Source organism: Mauremys reevesii, linkage group 16 (assembly GCF_016161935.1).
Source record: "Mauremys reevesii isolate NIE-2019 linkage group 16, ASM1616193v1, whole genome shotgun sequence".
Taxonomy (NCBI): Eukaryota; Metazoa; Chordata; order Testudines; family Geoemydidae; genus Mauremys; species Mauremys reevesii.
Window position 1 is genome coordinate 28915061 of NC_052638.1, and position 19558 is coordinate 28934618.

The window sequence follows — 19558 nt, forward strand, 5'->3', positions numbered from 1 at the left end:
CATTATACAAGGCACTGGTGAGACCTCATCTGGAATACTGAGTGCAGTTCTGGTCTCCCATGTTTAAGAAAGATAAATTAAAAATGGAACAAGTGCAGAGACTGGCTACTAGGATGATCCAAGGAATGGAAAACCTACCTTATAAGAGGATACTCAAAGAGCTTGGCTTGTTTAGCCTAACCAAAAGAAGGCTCAGGGGAGATATGATTGCTCTCTGTAAATACATCAAAGAGATAAATACCAGAGTGGGAGAGGAATTATTTAAGCTAAATGCCAATGTGGACACAAGAACAAATGGATGTAAACTGTCCATCAACGAAGTTAGGCTTGAAGTTAGACAAAGGTTTCTAACCATCAGAAAAGGTAAGTTCTGGAACAGCCTTACAAGGGGAGTAGTGGGGGCAAAAACCTAACTGGCTTCAAGGCTAAGCTTGATAAGTTTATGGAGGGGATGGTATGATGAGACTGCCTACAATGGCATATAGCCCATCTGCAACTGCTAGTAGCAAATATCCCCAATGGTTGTTGATGGGACACTAGATTGGGAGGACTGAGTTATCACAGATAATTCTTTCCCAGGTATCTGGCTGGCGGGTCTTGCACAAATGCTGAGGTCTGACTGATTGCCATATTTGGGACCAGGAAACAATTTTCCTCTGGTTCAGATTGGGAGAGATCCTGGGGGGGGGGTTACATTCCTCTGCAGCATGGGGCCTGGGTCACTTGACATTTTAAACTAGTGTGAATGGTGGATTTTCTGTAACTTGAAGTCTTTAAATCATGATTTGAGGATTTCAGTAACTTAGCCAGAGATTAGGAATTAGCCAGAGGTTACAGGAGTGGGTGGGTGAGGTTCTGTGGCCTACGATGTGCAGGAGGTCAGACTAGAAGACCATGATGGTCCCTTCTGACCTTAAAGTCTATGAGAAACAGCTAATCACTATAGCATATCTTTATTGATCATTCCCCTCATCTCCATGTCTCACTCCAGATAGGGATTACAAAACTGCATGTATATAAACAAATATAATTAATTCGGAGTAGTTTTAGTATTAGCAGAATAAAAACAAACAAAAAGAGTTTTGACATAATATAAAGAAATACTGAATTATTACTATGGTGCTTGAAACATTCTGTTGACACAAGCTTTTCTGAGTTGCACTGCTATTTCTGTGCCTATAGAATTCTATATACAAAGCGTAGGAATTCATCAGTTATTTTGAATATGACCCTTTCCCTCAACATTCTTTCTTGATTGCAAGCAATAAAATTTAATGTTGAGGTTAGACAAGCAATCTAATTAACATAAAAAAGCCTGTATTACATAATGGGATTACTGCGTGAAACATATTTTGCATCCATGCACTTAAAAAAATCATTTTCAGATATTTTATTTAGAATGTAAATATACCTCACAGGTGTCTGATTGCCATGTACTAAAAGGAAGTGAAAAGTTTACTTCTTGCAGATTGTCTATTTGCCAAATTACCAGTAAAAATATGTATCATTAATTCTCCATATCCTTTTCCTCCATAATCAGGGTTCCTAATGGAGATGCTCAGCCAGAGGAAAATAGCATCTCTCCTTTAGGTAAAGATTCTACCAAAAGCCTGAGGAATAGGGCTGTGTGAGTACTCTTACTCATCTCCACCTCCACTGACACCAACTGTTATAACTACTCAGATCTTGGGTGTCAGTGTTTTTTAACCCGAGAACATTATTTTCAGTTTACTTACTGGCTGTTTGCCTCACCCTCCTCCTGCCCTTTTTACTCACAGCACCTCCACTGCTGGATTTCCATGCTCCTCTGCAACATTTTCTCTCTCCTCACCTTCCAATCTCTCTCTTCTTATCTTTACCAGCCATAATAAATACAAAGGAATGAATGAAGAGTCTTTTGCCTTTTTTAGATTGTAAAATGTTTGGGGAAAGGACTGTGTCTTCCCACAGAGCCTGTAAGTCAGCTAACAGCGTGGGGCCCAAACAGAACTGGGGCTTGTGAGCACTACCAGAGTATAAACAAACAAATAACAATGATGAAGAGAGAAACTTGCTGAACTAAAGCCCAATCGATTCCTACCACATTTAGTGGGAACAGTTGAAGTGATTTTAACATGCCTAGGAAAAAGGTGAATGATTGTAACAGAAGCATTAAACTAGTGGCATTAGCTGGGGGGGACAGCCAGAGAGTAGAGTTTGTTAAAACATTTCCACCAGAAGGAGATTTTGACCACCCCCCGGAAAAAAAATCACCCAAAATTATTTTAGCCAAAAATGTCTTTACCATTTTCTGACCATCTCTAATAAAAGCAGCTGTGACCCTGTTCTTGACTGATTTTTAATCTGGCCAGGAAATCAGCCTAGATTCACCTCCCTATCCCACATCTGTCACCAGGTTGTTAGCCCCCAAAGAAAACGTACAAAGATAAGGTAAACTTAAAATAACGGCTTTATTTATAACACAACAGTTAAAACAGTAATAAAGGGATAAACACTAAGGGCTTCCAAACTATAACTATAGAGGACCAAATACAAACCCAGCAACGGCTGTAAAAACCTTAAAGCCCTGACCCAGACAGGACAGGTAATCAGAGCACAGATGGCTCTTTAACATATCTTGCAGCTTGGTTATAGACACCCACTGACATGACAGGATGAAGCACCAGATGCAGGCAGTGACAGCAGGCTCCTGTGGATGGACTTCCAAACAGGTAAGCTCACAACTTTGTTCTTCTCTTCACAGACCTTCCTCCCTGTGCTGTCGTGTGTGAACTGAAACCAGAGGGTGGCAGGTGGACAGCTATCCTCGCATGCAGGTACCCTACCCCAGCAACCCTTAGTGTGGTACCTGTCTGCCTCTCAGATGGGCAGCCCTGTACGACTGGAAGGCTGGACTTTTACACTGCCCTGTTACTAGGCAGATTACCAGTCACATGGCCTGCCTCTTTTCCTGCCTTTAGCAAAAAGGGCACCAAAGGGTGGGGAAAAAGGGCACCAAACATGGATTCCCAACAACAACTAAGGAAAATCCAAGATGGCTATGTGGGGATAACTGTAAAAATTGAAAAATAATGAGAGTCCCCTTACACTGTGACATAACCCAGGGCATAGGCACCAACTCTGTGGGTGCTCCGGGGCTGGAGCACCCACAGAAAAAAAATGGTGGGTGTTCAGCACCCACTGGCATCTCCCCCCCCACACTCCAGCTTACCTCCGACTCCTCTGCAAGTGCGCTGCCGCATCCTGCTTCTCCTCCCTCCCAGCACTTGTGCTGTGAAACAGCTGATTCGTGGAGGAGGCAGGAGCATGCTGGGGGAAGAGGTGGGGCCTTGGCGGGGATTTGGGGAAGGGATCCAATAGGGGCAGGGAGGGGGTAGAGTTAGGGTGGGGACTTTGGGGATGGGGTTGGAATGGGGGCAGGGCCAGGGGCAGGGAAAGGGTGGAGTCAGGGTGGGGCCGGGGCAGGGGCACCCACCGGCTCCGGAGAAAGTTGGTGCCTATGACCCAGGGTACAATTTGGCCTAATGGACAACTGTGTCCCCTCAATTCCCCAACCGCGGGGGCTTTTACACTGCTTTGCTGTGAGAGCAACCACACCTTGTCTGCTCACACACAGCCTTCAGTATGTAAATCACTTCCAGCTATATTGTACGAGTGATATAGCCAGCCACTCATGAGTTACACTACAGAGCAACATCTGCAAAGTCCCAGTCCCAGACTTTCCCCCAGAAATGTGCATCTTGGACATCCTGCTGGACAATACAAGCTCAAATAAAGTCTGTCATTTATTAATAGAAAAATGATATCCACAAATCTTGTTATCCCCAATGGAGTTTCCCCAAACACTTCAGTCCAAACACACTGGTCTAGATAAAACAACAAAACACATGTATTAACTACAGGAAGATAGATTTTAAGTGACTACACGTAATGAAGCATCTGAGTCAGAATTGGTTACAAAGAAATAAGCCACAACTAACACTTAACTTAGCTTGTTAAGTGAACGCAAAGTAAAGGTATCTCTCACCACATATTCCAGTAGTCTGACTAGCTGAACCTCTTTCAGTCTGGATCTCCCACCGCTCCAGTGCTGCTTTCTTTATTCTTCAGGGGCTGATGATTCTGTGGGGAGAAAGCAAGGGAGAGATGATTTGGGACATCTACCAATCTCCCTTTATAGCCCTTTCTTTTGTACAAGAATCATCTCCAGCTGATATTCAGGACACAAAGCTGGTGTGGCCAGCAACCTTATGCTGCCCCTTTGTCAAAATGTAGATATTTTGCCCACAACCTGTCTCCTGTGGAAGAGTGACCACTTAATCAGGTGATGGTCCCTTTGATCCCATTGACATCTGGCTGAGGCATTGACTAGCTTTTTAGTCTCTGGAGAATTTGTTCGTGACTGCCTCCAAAACATGTTGGAACATGTCCCAGTAATATCACACAGTGGAATCTTACATACAATGTTGCCACACATATTTTACCAGGACAATAATGATCAGCAAATCATGAGTTTTCAATGCTACCTTACACAATATGCTTTGTACAAAATTTAACATAGTCAATGTAGGAGGGGGCGAAGATAGGGGTACAGACAGTCACAGAATTATATTATTGTTTGAGAAGACAGATCATTGTCTGTTGCTATTGTATTTGAAATTCTTTACAATAACAAGATCACCAGTTTCCCCAGATTGAGAATCTTATGGAAAATACTTCTTGTGGGCTGGTTAACCATAATAATAATAAATAACCAAACCCACAAATCTTTGAACTTGGGGTAAATCAGGATCTGGATTTTGCCTCGTCTCTCCTGTGTGAGCTATACATTAAGGAATGTTGTCTTCAGATCTTCAATGACCCAGAATATTGGTGAAACACAGAAAAAAGCTGGGTGAGTGTTCTCCCTGGAGTCTTCTATAAGAATGAAACAAATGGACCCTCATACAGTATCTGAGCCACAAACAGAAATGAGAAAGAATTTTGAAGAAATAGTAACTCTCCTGGATGTGGCAGAAAACCCATAGAGACTGTACGAATGTGAATCCATGCTGATGATAACATACCAACTGCTAAAATGATGACAGCTGCAGAAATTGTGTCTGCAGTAATGGAAAATAACTGAGGCAGTAAACCTCAAGAAACCCAGAACGATAAAGAGAACAACAGAAGAAAAATACACCGAAAATGATTGAGATGATTAGCAGTCTGGAACCTGTTATGTACCGGTTATGAATGCAAGATCTAGACTACATAAGAGACCTGATTTTACTGTACTCATTTTTGGGGGGTGGGGGTGGAGAGGGAATCAAATTTAAAATTATGTAATATTTTGCCTGACAGAACAATTATATTCTAAAATTTAAACTAAAGAATTGCCAGAAAATTGTATTAAAATGGCAACGACATTGAATAAATGTTATACTGGGACAGTTCCCAAAGACTTCAGTCACATTTGGGCCTCACTGTGCAAGATAATGTGCAAACACGGAAGGCGGCACACACTGCCTTGGAGAGCTCACAAACTAAAGAGAAAAAGAAAACAAACAAAAGAGGGAAAGCATGCAGGCAAATCAATCTGGATGATGATGGGTACATATCTAGTTAGTACCATTTCTTCTTTCTCATTTATAGCACAACTGCTCTGTTCCACATAGGTACAGGCCTTGGGAGAAAGGAACTTGATGGTTTTATCAGGACACAGTAACAGATGACAATGACAATCAGTTAATCAATTTCACCCATTGTTGTGTCCCATCATTAGAGAAAACTACTGGAGCCCATCACCATTTCCCATCCCTGCTACCACCGAAAATCTCTGAGCAGGAAAACAATTAACTGTGTACATATCTCAATGTTTACTGTGTACACATCGAGAAATGCAGCGATGAGACGAGCAATTCTTGATGATTGGCCTATGTTTAATGATCACTTTTTTATTTGATCCTCATTGTGTGAAGATTAGTTATCACACAGAGAGTCCCTAATTAATTAAAAATATATATAAACAAACATCAGGTTTCACACTGTTACCCATTACTGAAGGGAGGATATGGAATTTCCTCTTGTTACAGCCTCTGCAGAAGAGTGTTGCTGTAAGAAAAATTTGTTTTGGAGAGAGACAAAGGTAGGAGGAAGGTGCCCTCAACAAGGTTTGGATAGTTCAAATAAATTTTAGATAAACATATGAGACAGATTCTATATATACCACTGAGTCTAATGTCTGAAAATCAGGGATTAATTTGCTCCCTGAACTTCTGGGTAATCTTTTGAACTGAAACCCCAAATGTAATGAGGTTCATCAGTCACTAAGGACTGTGTGTTAAATGGAACAAAATCACTAGAACACTGAACAAAAGAGGACTTGAAATTTACTGTGGAAAAATCATTGAAACCATCAACTCAATCAATTATCTCAAAGCACAGCAGCAGTTCAAAAGGCAAAAAGGATGCTGGATTGTATTAGAAGACTCAGAAGAGGGATAGAGTACAAAACCAGAGATGATGCTTGCCATATAAGCCCTTTGTTAGACTTCATCTGAAAAACTAGGTATAGCGCTGGGGTCACCATAGCAAAGGATGGATATTTTGCCACCTCAGGCAGTAATTTTTTTTTTCTTACAATAATTATTGAGTATGTTTAGGGTAAGGTTTGTTTCCTCTTTTATTATGAGGAAGATTTAATTTCTCTTATCTCAGTTTGTCAATAGGCATAATGTATAAATTGTAGTATGCACATACATTTTACATAATTTCCCTCTCACTTTAGACTGGAGATGGAATGGGGATCTGTTGATAGGATCCAGGGCAGCTTAAGCTAGGGATAAAGTTCAAGGCTGACCCATGATTTGATTTCTGGATTCAACGGTGCAATAATTTTGCAAGACGCTTTTCTCCAAGGAATTTCTAAATTACCCATCATTGTTTTTTCTAAGTACTTCTAACAAGATTTCTGCTCAAATGGTGGATATTTTGGAAATCAATTGATCTTGCAATATTTCAGCCAACTTCAGTGTTAGAGATACTTTAAAAATCAGCCATTCTTATGAGATTTCTGCCATCTGATGAGATTTCACTCTTACCCAAATAGAAGAGATTTGGAATCAGAGCCAGAACTATAGATGCAGGTTCAGATCAAAGGATGTAGGTGTGTGTAACTAAGTAGTCTTAGTTTTGTCTGTACTACACATTTAAATTCCTAGAATCTCGACATGTCTGCAGAGACAGCAGACATTTTGTCCTCAGAGTTATTGTAGCTTCCTGCGGTAGAGACCATCCAACTGTGCTCTCTCGTGGAGAAGGTACTTTTGTTTGTTTTTGCTATTTTCTTAAATCTCAAAAAGTAACTGAAGGTTGAAAGTATGTTTAGCTCTTTGGGTATGGAAAACATAAGAGGGAGAAAATGAAAAGAAGGAAGAAAATGGTCTGAGGAGAGTTTCAATTTAGGCTAAGCCACAAGAAAAGGCTTAGTCCAATTTTCTGATCCTCTTTGCCCATCCGTGGTCATGGTAATTTCCACATCACACCTGGGGTTAATCTCCCTCTTCCACTGAAGATGACAAGCATGCAGCATCTTTGGTCTCATGCATAACATATGAGGTGTAAAATATTACACACAATAATTCACACCTAGTCATATCCTATAGCTGAGGGGGAAATAATATTTAACTACTTCACCTTAAATTGCCAGATGCATTAGAAGGTTAAATTAAAATGCAATTAAAAATATCATCCTAGTAATGATGTGGGATTCTTAATGTGGAATGTAAAATCGATGGCAAAGTCAATTTATTTCAGAAGGGAAAAAAAATCTCTTTTCTTTTCTAGCAATCCTATTACATTATACTTCAGTGCATTGCTAAACATTGCTCTTACCTTCTACTTTAACAGTGGCAAACTCAGGGGTCTGACATGAAATAGGCTATTTCATCTGAGATGGTTTAAGCTGGCCTAAGGAGTGACAAGAGAATATAGCAAGCAGTCAGTGCTAATGACAGCATACCATTTTTATAGACTAAAGGTCGAGCAATGAATTTCAATTATAGAGTGTCAGGATGCCCAAATGTAGGTACCTGATAACAAGCCTGAAGCTCCAAGCTTCTGCAGATTTCTTCTTTAGAATTTCAATAAAGCTCTTAGCCTTTAGCACAGATTTTTTTTTTACCAGAAGCCAATAGATGTAATCTTTTATAAGAAACTCCATCTTTGCTTCCCTTCAGCAAGAATGGTGTAGCAGCTAAATGAAGCATGCCTTTAAAATGTTGTAGCCATGCAATTTTTTTAAACTTGTTTTTATGTTTGTCCCACCCCAACATCTGTATTTGTTTCTTAATCTGGCCATTTTAGAAAACTGTGTTTTTAAATTGAAATCTTTAAATAACCAACTTGCTAAGATATATCTAATTAACTTTGTCAGACAAAGAGGAGAATCTTTCTCTCTTTCTTTTAGCAGAAAGTTGAAACCATCTTTATACAATCAGGGGTAAATTAGAGACAAGCTAAGCATTTCTAAATGCATTGTTGTAGGTTGGGCAAAATGTCATTAAAGCTGGTTGGTGTAACTGCTGCCCTCCCTTTAAGATAGCTGTAAGAAACAATTAAGCTCCTTAATAGTAGCCCCCACTTAAAACAAAGGCATATGTGACTCTGCCCAGCATGGAAGGCTTTAATGGGCATTATTTTGCTGGGGCTGGGGGAGCACACAAGAACAGACTCACAAAGCAGCACACAGGAACATACTGAGAAGAGAGCTACAGTCACATCCTGAGCAACCACTGAGTCCATGGTACTGAAAGAGGACTTGAGCAAGGAAACTATCTCCTGTTTGGTTCCTCCTATGTTCAGGGAAACAGGAGTTTGTATATTCTCTGTAAATAAACAAAGGTACCTGACTCCATCATCAATTCTTCCCCCTAGCTGGAACAACCTGCAAGACTCCAAATTTATGGCTAGCTGCTCAGCTCAAAAGGGATTAACAGTATGTTTAGTACACTCACAAGCAGAGGCAAAAATAGCAGAGTCATTTGCAAAGAAGATTCAGGCCCTGATCCTGCACAAAATTATGCATGTGCTTAACTTATATTCTCTACATCCATTTCCCCAAGAGTGGAAATCCAGAATGGATTTATTAATTTTTGTGTTTTCTCATTCATTCATTTTGTTATTAAGATTTTGTTTTTATGAAAGTCATCCATCCAGTAAAAAACCCCACACTTACTAGGTTTAATATTATGTTGCAAACATTTGGATGCAAAAAAGACACTCTCGTCAGACCATTCATAAGAAATATCTCCTTTCCCCATCTGGCAAAAACATGAGTAGCCAAAAGAGGTTTATCATGGAGAACTCAGAGCTAGTCAAAGATGGCTCAACATTTCTGTGAACAGTTCTACCCCCTCTTTTTTGGGGGAGATGGGGGTAGGGGTCCAAATGTCAATGGAACACTTCATCACTTCAGTGTTTCCAACTCTAAAAATTTTTCCCCATCTCTATTGTAAAAAATACATTTTGGGTTTTGTCAGACAAATGACGGAAATTTCTGACCTGAAGGCCCTCTACTGAAAGATGCCATTACAGTAGCCCTCAGCAGTTCAGAGTGTTATCTGTCCTCTTCATTCTTCAGTGGCCACTTCATATAGAATAGAAGGTGAGCCACAATCAGGCCTAGAATAATATTTACCTGAAGTGATACAGTTGGGCCTTTCTTATCTTGGTGAACTCTTTACCTCCTCAACATTTCATCTTAATTGTGTGTTTCAGTGTGCTCTCTCGACAGAATCTCTTACAGTATTTGACTGAAACATACTGTGCCAGATCATCCATCCATAAAGCATGGGACCTGTGCAATCTCCTCCCGACAGCTATTAAGACTGCTGAAGTACCATATGTTCTTAGAAAGAAAAGTGAAATCTCTGTTATTTCTAGAGGCCAGCAGCTGCAACGTTCCTGACAGATTTAGCAACAGAGCTCGTTACAAGACACTGAGGACAAGACTTTAAATGCTCTCATGAATGGGCCTTTATAAATGTTTTGCTTTGCTTTTGCCTTGACCTCATGCAAGAAGATGATGAAAAGTTAGGAACATTGTGCCATGAATAATTATTAGTTGTTCTTAGTTACTGCTTTTAGCTCTTTTTAGTTACTGTTTTTAGTAATTTTAATTTCTCATTAATCTTTTCTCAATTTCTCTTTATTTTATGTCCCCTAGAAACTGTTTTCTTCCTGCATTTCCATATCCTGTATCTAAAGCAGTGGTTTTCAACCTGGGGTCCACAGACTATGTCAATGTGACTATGAAAAAGTTCCAGATCCCAGAACAGGCATTTCATATTTCTGATCAATTAAAAGTATGTGGATACCCTCACCTCAGATCAAAACCCGGAACTGTTGTCATTACCATAGAAGCCCACAATTTAGTGCCCTTTCTCATGCTGCATTAAATATCATGCTGAATATGTACACAATTTATAGTTGAGTTCTGTTTAGTCAGTTTTCAGCCTAAGACTTCTATGGTAGGCATCTGTGGATTACAAGTTGAATTTCCGAAGTGGTCCACACCTCAATTTGAAATTTTTTAGGGGTCCACAAATGAAAAAAAGTATTAAAACTACTGATATAAAGTAAACTTGTGTGAATAATGGATTTTTCAAGTCATTGAAAATTTCCCCAGATTAATAAATAAATATTATTTTGGTGATGAAATGAAATAAAACTTTTCAGAATTTTGCAGCAAATCAAAAAGCTAAAAAAAAACCATTTTTGGTAGAACAAAAGATTTTTGCTTTGGCAAAATCTAAACATTATGTTTTGATTGTTTTTAAATAAAACAGGAAACTTTGAAACAAAAAGTTGCTTTGAAAGCAAAGACAAAACATTTCATTTCGAAAATGTTGAAAAAAAAGTTTTGATTTTTTTTCATTTTTTAAAAACCAAAATATACTAAATCTCTCGGGAGGGGATTGCACAGGCCCCATGATTTATGGCAAAACTACAGCAATTCATTAAATGTTTTGGTGTCTCAGAATCTGCATTTTTCACAAGAAGTTTTGTATGAATTGTATTAATTGTCCTCGTTAACACTACAAAGTAATTTTCCCTCTCTTAATATTCCCCCCTTCTTGTCAACTGTTGAGAATAGGCCACTTCCACCTTAATTTGGCTTCATTAGCACTGACCCCCCACTTGGTAAGGCAACTCCCATCTTTTCATGTGCTGTGATATATATTCTGCTTACTGTATTTTTCACTCCATGCATCTGATGAAGTGGCTTTAGCCTGAAAAAGCTTATGCCCAAATAAATTTGTTGGTCTCTAAGGTGCCATAAGGACTCCTCGTTGTTTTTGTATGAAAAATATCTTCCAACTCTAAAGCTCATTCTCTCACAGTGTAAATATTGTGTCAGAATTGAGTAGAGCTAGTAGGAGAAACTTTAATGGAACCATATTCAGTTGGAATCTGCAGTTCCATCAATATCACCAGAATTTTGTTTCAGAAAAAGGTTCAGCAAACTTGAAATGTTCCAATTTTACATTTTTGAAACAAAAATTTTCAATTTTTTTTGTTCTGAACAAATTTTGTTTAGAATATTTTAAAAATGTATATACAAAATAAATAAGTGAAATAAGAATTTTCCTTTGCAGAGTATTTCAAAATTTTTGGTTTTCACTCGAATTCAGACGTGCAAACTCTAATTCTTCTAAATGTAAAACAGAAGTAAGGCTAATGAAGACTAAGTCCAGTATAAAACTTATGTATGTGAGAACACAATCAGACCCTCAAGCGCTTGGATAGTATAAAACAATTCAAACAAAGCATGGACATATTTCATCAAATGTTTCATTTAGATTTCTTTTCTTTTTAAAAAATCTACAGTTAAATACCCTTTAAAGAGAGACTTCTGCTGATCCAACTTACAGTGGGAGCTGTGAAAGGGTTTTGGCCTTAAATATACTGTTCTAGTCTTCATGAATACTAAATTAAATTTTATATTTCCAAGTAATAAGAAAAATAGATTGAACAGACTGGAAGCAGTGTTGATGGTAAATGTGACCAGAGCTTCAGGCTAAGTCTATTTCACATGCAAAATAATTTAAGGCACTTAATATAAAAAAATAAAATAAAATAAATCCATTTTGCTTAGCCCAGCAGTCTGAAACTTCAGAGGGCAAGTACTTCTCACCAGGAGCAAACCCACTTGAAGTGTATTTAAAAACTCATTTTGGAATTACATTTAGTATCTAGGCAAACAGTTGGTTTAGTGCAAGCCATTTTGTAGAAAGTAAAATAATTTATGACAGCGAGAGTCCAATGTAACATTGTAACCACTTGAACTGAGAATATGGGAATGTCCTGTATAATTTTTTTTAAAAATAGTTGAGCATTAATCATTGTATTTTTTTTCTTGCATAAATGAGCCTTGCTCACCTTAGGAGATAGAATCTACATAATACTGCCAGAGCTGAGAGAAAATGCTTTCTACTCATGGCAACTAAATTAATTTTAATGAGATGAAAGCCATCATATATGCCACAAATCAGCAACTGCAGGCTGGAAGAAAGTACACTTGCCTCAATGGAAAGCGATACTATGCTATGAAATTCTTGACAACAAAGCATCGTTCAATATCAGGTTTAGCTACCTTGAACAACATAATAAGAACAGAGGAATGTTATAATTGTGAAGGAGATTAAATTCATACATCTCTCTATTATAAGTATCATCATAAAATTATTTTCTCATGGGACATTTGATTAAAATGAGGTGGGCTTGGTTTGAAAAATTCTCATCCAGATGCTGTTCATCTCCCTCCACACCAAATTTTTGGGGGTATCTGGATCATGAGCTTTGGTTCTGAGCACGTTTCTTATTCTAATGGATAAGTGTGGAGGCTCCAAACCAAATACAGTTATAGTGGTGCATAATAATATCTGATTTTGCAATACAAAAATTCAGTGGTGGTTTAATAACTAGGTTTCTATTTACTTTTCCAGTATAAGAAATAGAAAGTCTCTGCTCATTCAAATTAGGAAAAATATTTCTCATTATTCAATAAAGTCCCTTACTGTGAATATGAGTGTACCATTATACAGAGTACAATGTCCTTTTCTTATTAAGTTCAGGGTCAGGTCAATTGAATTGGTGGTAAAGTGATGAATGTCTTAACCTAACATACCCTGTTTGGGGTAATTAGGGATCTAACTTCACTCTGTTAAGTATAATCTATGCTCTACTTACACCATAGTGAAGTATAGTGTAATTGTATCTTTGTAATTATTTTTTAGGTTCAATAGTCAGCACAAACAGTTAATTTTTCTTAGAGTTATTTTTACAGTGCGCAGTTAGCATGAACAGGTCTAGTATTGGAAAATATTTACAACAACATTGAAATTTGCCAGTTTAAGTTTGCAAAACTCAATCATCTGCATGTGGTTCACATGATTTTGTGCAAAAGAGTTCATCTTCTGGATAATTCATACAATGCAATTTTTAAAAAGGGTGAAAATAGCATGCATGGCTGAATAATTGTTCCACACAATTATTAATTAAGATCCAATAGCTCTTGAGGAACATTAAGTTTGAAACATAGTCTACTCTGCATTCCAAAGGCAGCATTTCTGATCGTTCAAAAAAATTTGCACACAGTTAGAAGTTCATGTTATTGGATGAATAAATAATATGGTGAGAGCCCTGAAAAGAACAATTTGAATAACAAACAAGAAATGTATGGGCATTTCAAATGATTTATTTATAGTGCTAACATTTTAAATTAGATACCCAGATACCCATAATTATTGTATAAATTCTAGCTGAATATTTTAACTCTTCATTTAATATGTTGTACATTTTTAACTATACACCAATTCCTCTAATAAAATGATGAAAAAATATGCAGCTCAATGAAGCAGGTTTATAGGACTGTAATCTAAAAATATTAGAGTATTAAGCAATCATTTCATGCTGTTTCTCAGCACATGGATGCAGCAAAATTAAACAATTTGAATGCTGTAGAATGGTATCAAAAATAAAAATCAAATGTAGGTTGCTTTAATCCATCTATAATGCTCCTACAGCACTAAATTCAGAACCATAAATAACTATAATTTGAATCTTTTATAAATGGACTCATATTCAAGCGTGCAGTTAGTCTAAAGCCAATAGGACTGTTCTGCGTTTGCAAAGGTTATGTTACTAGATGTGATGTATTCTTATACATTCTATTGCTTTTCATGCTAACAAGTTTCTAAATGACAAATACAAAGGGTTGTATTGTATGAGCTCTCCTGCGTTTCACTTTGATTTGGGGACTGACAAGACCTACCCAAGTGACTGCATATTGTGGTGATTTGCATTTGTGGCAATTTTGCTTATGTTATTTATAATAAAACAGAAAAAGTATATACTCAGTAAAAAGAATGCAGAAAATCAATACTGTCAAAGTTAAAAGAACATTAGAAGTCTGACCAGAGAAGCAATTTACAAACACATATTAGGCTTAATCTTCATTTACATTAAGGTTACTTTATACCTTTAGCCCACACTTTTAGGCACATTTATACAGCCAGACTGGTGTCAAGTGGCCTTAGTGAAAAGAGAGTCATGCCCATTGTTATTAATTATCTGTATTTGAGTATCACCGTACCAGCCCTGTTTAAGACTGGGGGCTCATTTTGCTAGGCACCTTACAAACTCATAGTGGCAGTCCCTGTCCCAAAGACCTTACATCTAAACATGCAAGACAAAGGGGTGGCCAAGGGTATACAACAGGTTAATGCCAGAACCAGGTCTCCTGAGTCTCAGCCCAGTGCCTTATTTACTAGCTGCTTTATTGGAGGATAGGTCCATCAGTGGCTATTAGTCAGGATGGGCAGCGATGATGTCCCTAACCTCTGTCTGCTAGAAGCTGGAAATGGGTGCCAGGGGTTGGATCACTTGATGATTACCTGTTCTGTTCTTTCCCTCTGGGGCACCTGGCATTGCCCACTCTTGGAAGACAGGATACTGGGCTAGATGGACCTTTGGTCTGACCCAGTATGGCTGTTCTTATGTTTGATCAGGCTGCATCACTAAAATGAAGTCTTTGTTATCATCAAGCTAGTTATAGCTGGTTTAGGAACACACTAAATGTATTTCTTATTTCAAGTATTCCAAACTAACATATGTAGTCAGATGTTGGCTTGCAGCATAACAATGAGACATAAATCCAGAGGAATTGAAAATGAAAAATCATCAAAATGAAGTTTTCACGTTAATGACATTAATCAGTTTGGTTTGGTGGAGACTTCTACCATTATAGTACGATACACTGCAATATAACTCAACTCTTTGCAGAAGAATGCCACTTTAGCATGTCCTGGAGACACTCTCTCAGACAGGCGCAGTGCACGACGGAGCAAAGAAGAACTCATTCTCTGACAGGGATTAGCTTTGCTGGCTGGTGCGGGGCAAGAAGAGGATGGCACCACGGTCAGCGCTAGTACCTAATGACTGTAATTGTGTTTTCCCCTTCACAAAGCCAGGAGCTGGCAGGCTGCTTAACTTCTCCTCATTCCATACCTTTGTACATTTTCTCTGGAACAGAAACAATCTTGCCTTATGGTATTTTTAGGTGAAAAGAAAAATGAAACACAGTGACATGCTGAAGTCAGACATTTATGTAAAGCAAGATTCAGAAGGGCACATTACCCAATACAATTAAAGCAGGATATATATCATGCCTTTTCTGCCTCATTGCTGGTAGCAAGTGAAAGTTACTTCAGGACCAAATCCCACTGATTTTACTCATGTAAATACTCCCATTGACATCAAGGGCAATACTCAGCTGAGCCAGTTGAGCAGGATTCATTCCCGAATGATGATGATGTATGTGAAATGAGTTTGTCATTTAGTTTTTATTTCATGGGTATTTATATTCCAAACACATTAAATAAACCACTACAACTGGCACCGATTGGCACTTTTATGGTAGGCTCAAGGGGTGGCCAACGACTGGCTCAACATGAAGATTTAACTATGCTCTTGTGATTAGAGTCCAGCCACTAATGGGATAACTTGGGGAAGCTTGCAATCATTCTTCATCCTGTCCCTGTTCTGTAGATAAAGTGAAGACTTCATTTCCAAGTGCTGTCAGCCTGACCTTTTGTGAGCACTAATTTAGAGAATAATACAGGGTACTGTTAAGTTCATTGAGATGCTTACTGTGCAGTATATAGCAGCTTTCTACAATATCCATAAGAAACTATTACACACATTTAGTACCCTGAAATATGTTCTGGAGCTCTATATTTAAGACAGTTTGTATAGTCTTAAATATGGAGTCAGGACAAAAGTAATTTTCTGAAGTATCAGAGGGATAGCTGTGTTAGTCTGGATCTGTAAAAAGAGACAGAGTCCTGTGGCACCTTATAGACTAACAGATGTATTGGAGCATAAGCTTTCGTGGGTGAATACCCACTTTGTCTGCCGCATGCAGTGGAAATTTCCAGAGGCAGGTATAAATACGCAGGCAAAAATCAGTCTAGAGATAACGCGGTTAGTTCTAGCAGTTGAGATGTGAACACCAAGGGAGGAGAAACTGCTTTTGTAGTTGACTAGCCATTCACAGTCTTTGTTTAATCCTGAGCTGATGGTGTCAAATTTGCAAATGAACTGAAGTTCAGCAGTTTCTCTTTGAAGTCTGGTCCTGAAGTTTTTTTGCTGCAGGATGGCTACCTTTAAATCTGCTATTGTGTGTCCAAGTAGGTTGAAGTGTTCTCCTACAGGTTTTTGTATATTGCCATTCCTAATATCTGACTTGAGTCCATTTACTCTTTTACATAGGGATTGTCCAGTTTGGCTGACGAACATAGCAGAGGGGCATTGCTGGCACATGATGGCGTATATTACGTTGGTGGATGTGCTGGTGAATGAACTGATGATGCTGTGGCTGATCTGGTTAGGTCCTGTGATGGTGTCACTGGTGTAAATATGTGGGCAGAGTTGGCATCGAGGTTTGTTGCATGGATTGGTTCCTGAGTTAGAGTTACTATGGTGCAATGTGTGGTTGCTGCTGAGAATATGCTTAAGGTTGGTGGGTTGTCTGTGAGCGAGGACTGGCCTGCCTCCCAAGGCCTGTGAAAATGAGGGATCATTGTCCAGGATGGGTTGTAGATCACTGATGATGCTTTGGAGAGGTTTTAGCTGAGGACTGTTGGTGATGGCCAGTGGAGTTCTGTTGGTTTCTTTCTTGGGCTTGTCTTGCAGCAGGAGGCTTCTGGGTACACGTCTGGCTCTGTTGATTTGTTTCCTTATTTCCTCATGTGGGTATCGTAGCTTTGAGAATGCTTGGTGAAGATCTTGTAGGTGTTGGTCTCTGTCTGAGGGACAAGCAACACGATCTATCGTCTATAGCCAAGCACTGAGGTACAACCGCATTTGCTACAACCCTTCAATAGAGTGTTTTGAATTTCAGAAATATAGGTCTGCTTCTACAAAGGCCTGAGAGAATCTGAAGTTGATTACCATGGGAGTAGATGGCTGTTCACTAGGAGCTCACTTTTTGTCATATTTCTATATGATAACTATGCAAAACAACCAATTAAACTGTTATTGGAAAAAATGGGCCTGATCCTGTAAACGTTTTTTGGCCAAAAAATGCAGATTTAGATAAACCAAAAAATTTCACAAATTTATATTGCATTCAGAAAAGTTCTTCCATTGAAAAGAAATTTAAAAAAAAAATGAAACAAAATACAAAACAAATTAAAACATTTCAACATTTTCAAAACATTCAATTGAAAATTACTTTTTTTTCTCCAAAATATACTTCCATTTTATTTAAAATATTTTAAAGTTTTTAAAAGCTTGAATATGAAATGTTTCATTTTGGGTTGAACTAAGTGCTTTGTTTGACTAAATATTTTTTTTGTTTGACTTTTCATTTTATTTTTCATATGGCCAGCAAACCAAACAATTAGTTATTTAAATAGCTCTAGCCCCAACCCCCAATTCTCAAGTGTCCCCCTGGAGTACATGTCCCGGGTCAGAATGCCTCTGTTCAAGGCTGAAATTGGAAAAAGTTCTATGCTAGATTTAGGCTAATCAGTAAGGGCCAGCACACCCTGTTGTAAACTTAACATCTTGTAGGATTTCCTAAATGTACATGACCATTTTCTCTCTTCTGAGCTTAAATATTTATCACAGAGCAAGAGGATCTCGATAAACTGCACTGACATGTTGCACTCTGAGTAGGTGGCTTATGGAAAGCTGCATAAAGACATGTGGTAAAATGAAATCTTGAAACTTTACATAAATATTATGAGTTGCTGTTCTTACACACACACAATGTATCTTCTGCACACACAAACATATATTTGATGAACTAGCAGTAATTAAGTTTTTTGGATATGTGGATGGAATAGATATATTGATAGCATTAACTATGTGTATTGCAGTCCACTATTATGTAAAACTTCCTCTCACAGCTCTGTGATCTTCATTGTGACTTCCAACATATACTCTACTACAGGTCTCTGGAATAATTCTCAGTAAATCTAACAATTGAACTCCACTATATCTCTGTGCTAATAGTGTTTGCTTGTACAGAGAGATTTTATATCATACCAAAAGAGTAGATGAAAATGACTGACCAAACCCATTTTATTTATAACCTACTGGAAGCAATGTATGAAATACTGTTTTGAGTAGAATATACTAATGTGATGGACGTTTTCTGTTTCATCCCATTATATTTTATAAAAATATACCTTACCTGCAGATTTAAATTTAATACTGTTATTCCTACTTACTTCACTGACATTTATTCTTTGGAATAATCAAAATATTTAAGGTTTCAGAGTAGCAGCCGTGTTAGTCTGTATCCGCAAAAAGAACAGGACCTTAGAGACTAACAAATTTATTTCAGCATGAGCTTTCGTGAGCTACAGCTCACTTCTTCGGATGCCGAAGAAGTAAGCTGTAGAAACTCTTAGAAAATAGAAAAGTCCAACTAATAAAAATGTGTGAATAAAAATGTTAATTATTCTCATCCATTTACTAAGCAGTCTCTACATTAAGTGTTCTATGGCTTGGATTCTATCAAAAAGTATATTAAACTGAAAGGAAATGTTCCAGGATTAATTATGGTGATTTGAAGAACATCTTATACTATGTTAATTGAGTCCTACATCATCTAAATTTCAAATGCTGTGTTGACTAGACAGGAAATGAAAATATAGATTAAATGTTTACTATTTTGTAGTTATACATTTATCTGATATTTCCTTGAAATGTATCTATTTGATACCGAAGATCAGAATTCTCTTCTCAGACTTTTACTGCCAAAACTGGTTAGAAAAAAGAGTCTTTTTATTCTTCATGGAAAATTTAAATGATTTTTTTTCATTTTTGTTGAAATCCCCCCACACACACATTTTGAAAAATCAAAACCCAAATTATTTGAATTCAGCAAACACTGGTGCCTTGTGGGAGGTGTAGTTCGGGAGCTTTGTGCTTCCATTCTTCTCTATATGCTAGTTTCCCTGGTCTGACTATATCTCCCATGATAACCCAAATCTCTCCACCA

At 38.0% G+C, this 19558-nt stretch overlaps 1 long non-coding RNA gene across 5 annotated transcripts in view; it reads right to left on the reverse strand.

Moving 5' to 3' along the window:
* Positions 1-2431: 2431 nt before the first annotated feature.
* LOC120384611 overlaps positions 2432-19558 on the reverse strand; it is an 87358-nt gene continuing 70231 nt past the window's right edge. For all 5 annotated transcript variants that reach the window (XR_005588973.1, XR_005588972.1, XR_005588976.1 and 2 more), the window contains 3 exons: positions 7876-7950; positions 4028-4122; positions 2432-2772 (listed from right to left, as the gene is read on the reverse strand). This is a non-coding gene — a long non-coding RNA (uncharacterized LOC120384611). The remainder of the gene's footprint in view (positions 2773-4027; positions 4123-7875; positions 7951-19558) is intronic.